We start from the raw sequence: 10,192 nt of genomic DNA, 5'->3' as shown, positions 1-10,192 counted from the left end.
AGCTTCCATTGTGATTTCTCTCTAGAACATTTAAAATTATTCACTGCACTTTAAGTTCAATAACTATATTTTAAAATGTAAATGTTAGTTAGGTGCAGTGGCTCATGCCTGTAATCCCAGCACTTTGAGAGGCTGAGGTTGGAGGATCCTTTGAGACCAGGAGTTGAAGACCAGCCTGGGCAATGTAGTGAGACCATAGTGGTGACATGTGCCTATAGTCCCAGCTACTTGGGAGGCTGAGGCAGGCAGTCCAGGAGTGTGTGCTCAGAAGTTCCAGGCTGCAGTGAGCTATGATTGCACCACTGCACTCAGCCTGGGCAAGAGAGTGAGACTCTGTTTCTAATAATAATAATAATAATAATAATAATAATAAAGTAAAAGTCCTAGTCTATTCTTATTCAAATATTTCTGCCTAGTTTTTATTTCAACTTATTAATCGTCTCATGTGAAAGATATTATAAACACAAAGGTGTACATGGAACAAAATAAATTTGAATCCCTACTTCACACTACATACCAAAACCAATTCCAAATAGATTGCAGATATAAAGATGAAACAGAAAAGAATAAATCTTTTATAAGAAAACAAGAGGATATCTAATAATTTTGTGTTAGTCAAACATTTATTGAAGAGAACACAACAATTTTAATCTTAAAAGTTAAATAATTTGATGACATTAAAATTAGAACACCTATTTATAAAACTCCACAGAACGAGAGATTCTATAATGAACTAATGGAAATCAATTAAAAAAAGGATGGCAGCACAGTAGAAAAGACTTTAAGAAGCATTTCACTGAAGAAGATAACCAAATGATCTTTCAACATGTACTCAACATTGTCATTAATCAGGAAAATATGCATGTACATATTTTTAAAATAAATATTTCACTTCTAGGTATGACTGAGTACTTTATGGTAACCCAGTGTTCTCACTGAAAATAGGTAGAAAAACAAAATAATCATAAAAGTCACATTTTTGAAGACACCAGAAAGTTATATAAAAATAGAAGATGATGGATTAAAATTCCAGTGAAGATTGAAACTTGCAGAATTGAGCTGAAAATTTGCTCCTGGCTTTTCACAGAAGAAATCTGCCAATTTCTGCAGGCTGGAGGCCAAAGGTCTGGGTGTGTCTCAGGCACAAGGCAAAACTGGAACAGAGAAAAAAAACCAAGAGTCGTTTAGATAGTTACTCAAATTGCCAGTCTGATCCACAATACATTTGGAAATATTGGAGCTACTCTGGGCAAACGCTAAAGAGTTAAGCTTAAGAAAAAGCTTGAAAAAGGGTGGAAATTTTTAGAGTGCCTGGGCTAAGGAAATGCCAGTTCTCATTTGTAAACTATGAAAATCTGAGTCCTAGCAGGAGAGAGCCGGACGTCAACTAAGTCTTATCAAAACTTAAATTCCTTCTTAAGCTACTTCCTGATTGAACTACTCATCCTGACTGGATTCAGGGGAACAGTCCCTCATTCTACCTACTTAATAAAGAAAAAGGTGGGTCTTCCCAAGGAAGGTAATATCACTGGAGTCTTTATGATCATTTTAATCACAATATCTATCATTTATTTTAAAAAGTAATAGATATTTAATTTTATGGGGTCATGTAACCAATAACCAAGAGAAAGAAAAGTCAAAAATAGAAAAGATACACAGGTAAACTCAAAATATTACAAGTAGCAGAAAGAGACTCCAAAATATCTGTGATTAATATGTCCAAAAAATAAACAAATGCATAAAGAACATTAATGAAAAGACAGATCATTTCAACAAAGATATAAAATCTTTAAAAAATAAAACATAGATATATATACTGCACTCTAATTTAGGAAATAGAATATTACTAGTACATACGAATCGTATGTTTCTCTCTCAGCTTGCCTAACCCTCCTTTCATAGATATAATCATTCATCGGTCGGGTGCAATGGCTCACATCTGTAATCCCAGCACTTTGGGAGGCTGAGATGGGCGGATAGCTAGGTCAGGAGATTGAGACAATCCTGGCTAACACGGTGAAACAGCGTCTCTACTTAAAAAAACAATTTTTTTTTTTTTTTTAATTAGCCGGGCGTGGTGGCGGGCGCCTGTAGTCCCAGCTACTCTGGAGGCTGAGGCAGGAGAATGGCGTGAATCCGGGAGGCGGAGCTTGCAGTGAGCCTAGATCACGCCACTGCACTCCAGCCTGGGCGACAGAGCGAGACTATGTCTCAAAAAAAAAAAAAAGATACAATCATTCATCATGTCCTATATTAATTATTATCTCTTTCTTACCTCTTTCATATTTACTGTTAATACAATATTTAACTATAGCTCATTTTTGAGCTATACACAAAGAGAATTATCTGTAATTTTTTTCTCTAACATGCTTCCATTAGTCAAAATTTTGATTTTTAAGTCAGCTTTGTTGAGGTACATTGTTGTCACTTATTAATTTCCTTTGCTGAATAGTATCCATTGAATTAAGACATCACAATTTAGGTATATATATTCTTTGTGATAACTATTTGGGTTATTTCCAATATTTATTTATGTAAATTATGCTGCTATTAATGTTTTTGCATTTATCTCCTGGGGCATTTTACACGTTTCTCTAGGGTAGAGTATATATTAAAAAGCAGAGTTGTGGATCAATGCAACTATGCAACTTTTCTGATACATCCCCAAATGTCTTTCAGAGTGATTGTACTAGTTTATACTCTGCAGAGCAGTGGATGAAAGTTCAGATTGCCTAACATGCTCACCAACTAAAAATTGCCCAACTTCTTTTATTTTTCTTGGTATGCTGAGTATAAAATAATATTTCTTATACACCAGTAACAGACAAACAGAGAGCCAAATCAGGAATGAACTTCCATTCACAATTGCTTCAAAGAGAATAAAATACCTAGGAATCCAACTTACAAGGGATGTAAAGGACCTCTTCAAGGAGAACTACAAACCACTGCTCAGTGAAATAAAAGAGGACACAAACAAATGGAAGAACATACCATGCTCATGGATAGGAAGAATCAATATCGTGAAAATGGCCATACTGCCCAAGGTAATTTATAGATTCAATGCCATCCCCATCAAGCTACCAATGAGTTTCTTCACAGAATTGGGAAAAACTGCTTTAAAGTTCATATGGAACCAAAAAAGAGCCCGCATCTCCAAGACAATCCTAAGTCAAAAGAACAAAGCTGGAGGCATCACGCTACCTGACTTCAAACTATACTACAAGGCTACAGTAACCAAAACAGCATGGTACTGGTACCAAAACAGAGATATAGACCAATGGAACAGAACAGAGTCCTCAGAAATAATAGCACACATCTACAGCCATCTGATCTTTGACAAACCTGAGAGAAACAAGAAATGGGGAAAGGATTCCCTATTTAATAAATGGTGCTGGGAAAATTGGCTAGCCATAAGTAGAAAGCTGAAACTGGATCCTTTCCTTACTCCTTATACGAAAATTAATTCAAGATGGATTAGAGACTTAAATGTTAGACCTAATACCATAAAAATCCTAGAGGAAAACCTAGGTAGTACCATTCAGGACATAGGCATGGGCAAAGACTTCATGTCTAAAACACCAAAAGCAACGGCAGCAAAAGCCAAAATTGACAAATGGGATCTCATTAAACTAAAGAGCTTCTGCACAGCAAAAGAAACTAACATCAGAGTGAACAGGCAACCTACAGAATGGGAGAAAATTTTTGCAATCTACTCATCTGACAAAGGGCTAATATCCAGAACCTACAAAGAACTCAAACAAATTTACAAGAAAAAAACAAACAACCCCATCAAAAAGTGGGCGAAGGATATGAACAGACATTTCTCAAAAGAAGACATTCATACAGCCAACAGACACATGAAAAAATGCTCATCATCACTGGCCATCAGGGAAATGCAAATCAAAACCACAATGAGATACCATCTCACACCAGTTAGAATGGCGATCATTAAAAAGTCAGGAAACAACAGGTGCTGGAGAGGATGTGGAGAAATAGGAACACTTTTACACTGTTGGTGGGATTGTAAACTAGTTCAACCATTATGGAAAACAGTATGGCAATTCCTCAAGGATCTAGAACTAGATGTACCATATGACCCAGCCATCCCATTACTGGGTATATACCCAAAGGATTATAAATTATGCTGCTATAAAGACACATGCACACGTATGTTTATTGCGGCACTATTCACAATAGCAAAGACTTGGAATCAACCCAGATGTCCATCAGTGACAGATTGGATTAAGAAAATGTGGCACATATACACCATGGAATACTATGCAGCCATCAAAAAGGATGAGTTTGTGTCCTTTGTAGGGACATGGATGCAGCTGGAAACCATCATTCTTAGCAAACTATCACAAGAACAGAAAACCAAACACCGCATGTTCTCACTCATAGGTGGGAACTGAACAATGAGATCACTTGGACTCGGGAAGGGGAACATCACACACCGGGGCCTATCATGGGGAGGGGGGAGGGGGGAGGGATTGCATTGGGAGTTATACCTGATGTAAATGACGAGTTGATGGGTGCGGTACACCAACATGGCACAAGTATACATATGTAACAAACCTGCACGTTATGCACATGTACCCTACAACTTAAAGTATAATAATAATAAATAAATTTTAAAAAGTAATAATAATAATATTTCATTGTGACTTAATATTTATTTTATGATTACTAGTGAAGTGGGAAAGATTGCTTCAAAATCTGACATTTTGTATATTGATTTCTTCAACAAGATTCTAGTAAATATCTTTTACCTATCTTTTCCATTTGCTTTTATCTTTGAGCTTTGTAATATTCTTACAGCTTTTTGTGAAGTTTTGCTGAAAAAATAGTTTTTTAAAAAAATTTTAAATTAATTAGTTGTTTTAATTAATTTTTAAACTTTTATCTCCCCCGGTCCCAGCATCATTTTATCTCTTATAGACATGCGATATCCAAAGATTTGGGAACAAAATTTAAATATATATGTGGGTCAATTTCAGATTATTTGGCCCATTTGTCTATAGTTTCACTAATACCAACATATAATAATAACTTTACATTTATGTGAAATATTTATGTCTGGAAAGCCATATTCTTTTTTAGATGACTCATTTTTTAGCTTTAAAATGTAAAAGTTTCAAAAATCCTTTTTGAATTAAAAAAATACTATTATGTACATGGATATTTATCTCATAAAGATTTTGGTCTCAAAAGGCTAATTTTTCTGATTTTAATAAATCACAATAGATTTTCATTGTTACATTTTATCCTTTAACTCCCTTTATATTTTGTATTTTTTATGAGCAAATAAAACTGAATTGACTCATTTATGATTTCTGCCATCCTATAAAAACACAATGTATCCTAAGTTTCAATATATCTTTACGCTTATCCATAAGGTTTTACATTTCATTTGAAGTTATATTTCCTAACTAATTGTTGTGGTTGTTTACAAATGCAATTCAATTGACTTTGGTATATGACTTTTTAAAATCCAGTGGCCTTACTACTCTTTGTTATTAATTTATTTTATTTATATTTTGACCTTTTTAGGCATATTTTATGAATACAATCACATCATCTGCAAAAGTTGTATTTGAGTTTCTTCCCAATTATTTAGGCCACTTCGTAACTTTAAGGACTCTAATGCTAAAATAAGATGCAAAAATATCACTGAAGACCTCTAAATGCGATAAGTTGGTTATTCGGATGATTGATGAAAGAGCAAACAGCAGATGGTACTTAACATTTCAGTTGTTCATATAAAACAGAAAGACTTAAATTATCCCTTACCATAATGAACTAAATAAAACAATATTTATACAAGTTTTAGTAAATGATAATGTTTTAAGTAAAATATAATTGATGGTATTTATTTTTTCATCAAGATAAAGTCCAGAATCCTAGATTGTAGTACTATATTAGATTTCTGTAAGAAACAGCATAGTAAACAATGTTTGAATACCAGATGTAAATCAAGGAAGATTCTTAACAGAAGTAAAAGATGTGTCTAAGAATATAAAATACAGTTTCTAATAATCAATAAAAATAAGACAATAATCTAATATGACAAAAATTGAGAAAAAAGATATGAACATATAATTTTAAAAATAATTGTACAAGTGCCATGTATAGTATAAAGTCATACAAATTAACTAGCAAATACATAATTAGAATTTTAAATAAAATATGATTATCAGATTAGCAAATATTAAAATTATTGATAAAACTAATTTTAGAGGAGATGTAGGAAATATGATACCATATAAAATTGGTTACAGTGTACACTGTTGCAATTTTTGAGGTCATAATACAATATCTACCTACATTTAATTGGGCATATCATTTGAGGCAACTTTTCCACTTCTTGACATCTCTCCTACAGAAATATCCACATGCACAAAAAATCACATGTACAAATGGGTTTGTTGCAGCATTAAATGATTAAGTAGTATTGGCATGCTATTTAATACCATGCAACCATTATAAAATCAGCAGGTAGATTTATGATATTTACATAATATCCCTACAGTATTCTACCAAAATATGTATCAAGATATATTTTACATTCATACAGTGAAATGCTACTACACAATAAAGAGGAATGAATTATTGATGTTCTCCACGACATGAATGAACTTTAAAATCAGTTGCTGAGTGAAAGAAGCCAGACAAAAAAGAGCACATACTACATGACTCATTTATATAAATGTCCAGAAATGTTAATTAATCTGTAATGAAAGAAGGCACATCAATTATTCTCTGGGGAAGGTAGTGGAGGGAGAGGAGATTTATGAAGGGCAAAGGAAATTTTTGCAGCTGATGGAAATGTTCACTATCTTGATTGTGGTATGTACACATGTTAAGACTGATCAAATTGTACTCTAATTGTGTGAGATTGGCATTCTTTATACTTCAATAAGATTAATAATCAAAAAAACTTTAAGAAGCAAAACACTTTAGGACATTTAGATTTAGGTATTTTCCTGGCCTAAATTCCAGGAGAAGAATCTTTGTCACTTAGGAACAATCTACTAAGGTATGTACTCTATTTAGAAAACAATATCATGGATCATATGCAGCCTACAGTTAACTAAAATTACAGTTGATGATGGAAATAGCCAACATGATCTGATGAAATGCGTATGATTAGATCTTGGTTGTAGAAGTGATATTTATTTACATACATAACTTAGCCACATAAAAGGGTTATTATATTTCATTGTAGGGGAGAATGAATGTGGTCTTAACTGATCACAACTATTAGCTGGAAGAGGTGATGTTAGCAGCCCCGTTATCAGATTGGGTAAGGATGGTAAAACTGTCAAACAGCTCTGTAAATCCCTTCAAATAAATAGTTGAAGTTAACTATTACTTGACGAGGCTTCTAAATTTTCTAGATTAACTTACTAACTGTAGATCAAGCCTTTCCAAGATTATTATTCAAAGTCTTGTGGCTTCCAAACTTTTTTAAAGCAATAGAACCTTTTAATCAAGCAAAATCTCACTCAAAACACCAACCTCAATCACCACACTTGTTGTAGATGAAAGCAAAATCTTTTAACAATATATTTATTGTATAAGATTACATTTTTAATCCTTGAAATGAGTAAGAATAATATGACTAGAGAATAATAACCACAAGGTTTGCAATATAGGGTTTGTGGATGACTGTTGCTGATGTATCAGCCTCAGCATCTATTTCTGTATCTTGTTTGGATGGCAGAGTTTTTAGAAATTCAAGTTTCATACAGATAAGCAGTTTCAAATAGTATTTTTATTAGTTCCCATTGAAAGCAGAGTAAACTCTCCACTTAAACTGATCAAGAAGCTTCAGATGATGCTGACAAAGATGCCTCTAAGATGAAACACGATTGTCCAACAACTGACTTCACTGCTTACCAAAAACTTAGGCAAGAAGCACCAAATATTTAAAATACATGTTAAAATTATCTGGTATGAAATGATCACAACTCAATGTGTTGTGAATTTACTTGCAATTGAACACGTTTTACTCCTTGATAGCCACACATAAAGCACACATAACTGAGACTAACCTGATATTTCACAATGGTGGATATGCAAAAAACAAAATCAAAATAAGAAAAAAAAGTCATACAGAGTGACAAACTCCAGTAACCAGTCAAACAATAGAAGAAGTTTAGGTATACTAATCCAGATAGCCGAAAAGCTGTGGTAGGCAGAATTCTAAGATGACTTCCAATGATCCATGACTTTGTATAATCCCCTCTCCTTTGAGTATGGGAAGAGCTTTTAAATTGCTTTTGATGAATGGAATATGGCAAAGGTGATGAGCTATAACTGTCACGATTATGTTAAATTGTGTGGCAAAGGTAAAGGTATTTTGCAGATGTAATTAAGGCTCTTGAATAGTTGACTTTAAGTTAATCAAAAGGAAGACTATCCTTGGTGTGCCTAACTTAATCAGGTGAAACCATTAAAAGAATGTCCAAGAATTAGAGAAAGAAATCACACACTATCCTGAAGGTCTTTAAAAAACAAGCCACTACGAGTTCCACAGTGGCAAGGAATGAATTCTGCTGACAACCATGAGAGCTTTTAAGGACCCTAAGTATCAGATAAGACTCGAACCACCATCAGCACCAAGGATCAAAGGACCTAGATGAAAACAGCTAAGGTATGTATAGGCTTCTTGACCCACAGACCTTGTGTGATAATAGATATGTATTGTTTTTAAGTCACTAAATTTGTGGTAAGTTGTTATCTAACAAGAGAAAAAAATTAAAATTAAAATTCAAGATATAGGCTAATTTCAAAAAGTATTTTATTTTTGTAAAACAAATAGTACATGTTTATGTATATCCATATAAATATAATAATCCCCTAATAAATATTGATAGGAGTGAATAACAAAAGCTCAAATTTATAGAATGAGGGATTATGCTATTAGAAGTTATCTCATTTATTTTGTAATGACAGGAGTAAGACTTTTTTTGGGAAATGGTAGCCAATGACAATTATGTTATACTTAATTCACAATATTGAAGACTATGTCTTAAAACAGAGTTTCAATACACATAATATTTGATTATGGCTTACTGTGTCAGTATTCCTGTAAATTCTTTCCCTTTCCTTTCTCTCTCTCTCTCTCTCTCTCTCACACACACACACACATTTAATCCTCATACAAGAAATTGTAAGATAGTTATTATCATCACTATCTTCATTTTTAAATCACAAAGTTGAGTCACAGATACTTAGGAAAATTGCCTAAGCTCATAGAATATAGTATAGCATAGCATAGCTAGGATTTAAAGACAAGCAGTCTGGCTCCAAAGTAAAATGAATCCTCATGATTAATAAAACACTATTTTGCCTTCTGAATAAACATTTAAATTTTGAAGAAATTGAAAATTAATTGAGTTCCAACACGTTTGTTAACAAAGTGGTAAAAGTGAGTAAAATTATTTTAGTTTAACATCACATGTAACTCTAAGGAGACTGACTTTATTAACTCCCATTTAAATTCACACTAAATGCAAAAGACAATTGGTGTTCTTGCCCAGTGTTGCCTCTCTGGTTCTAGGCATGTGAAACAAAATTAAAGACTTGACTGCAAAGGAAAAACAACAAATTACAGATCTATTGTTGTTGTAACACTTGTTCTATCCCTAATTTTAGGGGTGAAATATAATAACATTCTTTAATAAGGTGGTATGTCTTTCAAAAATATTTGTTTTCCAAAGAGTAGCTCTCTTCGTAAGTGTTTTTCAACAGAATTTGCTTTTCACTGAAAGCTGCAAAGGAATGCATTAAAACCACATTTGATGCTCCAGTAAAATGCTATTTTTTTTTAACCCATTGTCTACATTTAGAGGTTGTTTGAAACTGAACCACATGATAAATCAAACCTTATATACTGAATACAGAAAGAGAGATTAATATAATATCTTCTATTTTCTCTATTCTTTTCTATTCCAGTGCTTATACTCTGTCTGGCCATATTTGTGAATACAATTGAAGGACATTCTGTATACAATTTTCACATGATTAGGTTTAAAAAGATTTCATGATACGATAGGTTTTGAAAAGTCTTCTTTCTTGATTGTCTACATTATTCCTTCTAGGCTTATTCATGACATTTTTGGTATTATTATTTTGTCTCTAATATGTATCTGCTTAAAAAATTTTAAAGCGTGAGTCTTCTCAAATT

The sequence above is a fragment of the Macaca mulatta genome, chromosome 17 (assembly GCF_049350105.2).
Source record: "Macaca mulatta isolate MMU2019108-1 chromosome 17, T2T-MMU8v2.0, whole genome shotgun sequence".
Taxonomy (NCBI): domain Eukaryota; kingdom Metazoa; phylum Chordata; class Mammalia; order Primates; family Cercopithecidae; genus Macaca; species Macaca mulatta.
The sequence above is the reverse complement of the archived record's forward strand: the minus strand, read 5'-3'. Positions refer to the sequence as shown.